Raw genomic sequence first — 1,551 nt, forward strand, 5'->3', positions numbered from 1 at the left:
GTTTTATTCGAGTATAGTCGTTTTATAGCCTTCGTCCTTTTAGAGGTTATACACAGTTGCAGTGGGTAAAATGACGATATTTTGTCAATTTTTTGACAGCTTAGTAAATCTTTCTTTAAAAACTGCAGCATCGATTATTACATATTGTGAGGTATTTGTGAAATTTTCTTTAATGAAAAAATAACAAAAAATGGCAGATCTACAGGCTTGTGTGCATACGATAACTTGATAAGGGTTGATTCGTAATTATTACTACATTATGCAGATTGCTCTGGGATGATTATCTCGAATGTGCCGGTGGCTTCATAACACCCATTAAATGCCATATAACTATATTTCACAACAACAGAGAATTTCGCTAATACAGGGTGCGGCAGCATAACTTCCTTTTTTAAAATGCACGCCACTCAGTTAGTTGAGGTCATAGTGGAGCGCTAGTGGTCTCGTTCAAGAGGGGATACTGTAAAGTTTTGTCCCGACACGGTTCAGTCGCCATCATGCGTTGGAATAGTGAGGAGCGTGCCTTTGCCGTTGAGGTTTACTTTTCAAGCGGATGTTCGGTTATTGCAACACAGCATGCATTTCGGAATCGCTTTAATTTAGCCCCGTTGGCTCCCGTCCCAGACCGTAAATCAATTGTTACATGGGTCACTACATTCAGACAAACTGCAAGTGCGACAAAAGGAAGAACTGGAGTCCCTCGGCCCGTTAGATCACCTGAGAACATTGAAGCAGTGAGAGCGTCAATGTTGCGATCGTCACGGCGTTCTGCGCGCAAACACGCATCTGCCCTTGGACTATCCGATCGTTCTGTGAGAAGAATTCTTCGTGATGATCTTCATTTTCATCCCTATAAGATGGCGATAGTGCAGGAACTTTCAGAACGTGACTTCAATTCTCGGATGAACGCGTGTGAGCTTCTTCTTGATGTCGTTCCCGAGGGTGCTATTGTTTTTTTAGGGATGAAGCCCATCTTCATTTGTGTGGGTCGGTTAACAAACAAAACATGCGCTACTGGGCTGACACCAACCCTCGAGAATTGTATCAAAAGCCTTTGCAATCACCCAAAGTCACAGTGTGGTGTGCAATTTCCTCAGCTGGAATTATTGGTCCCTGGTTTTTTGAGGAAAATGAGGTTACAGTGACAGTGAATACGGACCGGTATGTAAACATGCTACAGAATTTTTTTTTCCCACGGCTAGAAAATTTGGATTTGAGGGACACTTGGTTCCAACAAGACGGTGCAACAGCACACACTTCAAGAGCATCGACGGCTGTTTTGAGAGAACACTTTCCAGAGCGCCTTATCTCAATTAGAGGCGATTTGGAATGGCCGGCACGCTCTCCCGATCTGTCCCCTTGTGATTTTTTTCTATGGGGTTTTTTGAAATCCCGTGTTTATGTGAACCGTCCAAGAACCCTACAAGATTTGAAGACCAACATCCAAGAAGAAATTGCCAACATAACACCTGCTATGCTAAGAAAAGTCATGACAAACGCCAGAAATCGGTTTACGCAATGTATGGAGAATGGGGGACGTCACCTAACAGA

This window comes from Hermetia illucens, chromosome 1, assembly GCF_905115235.1.
Source record: "Hermetia illucens chromosome 1, iHerIll2.2.curated.20191125, whole genome shotgun sequence".
NCBI lineage: Eukaryota > Metazoa > Arthropoda > Insecta > Diptera > Stratiomyidae > Hermetia > Hermetia illucens.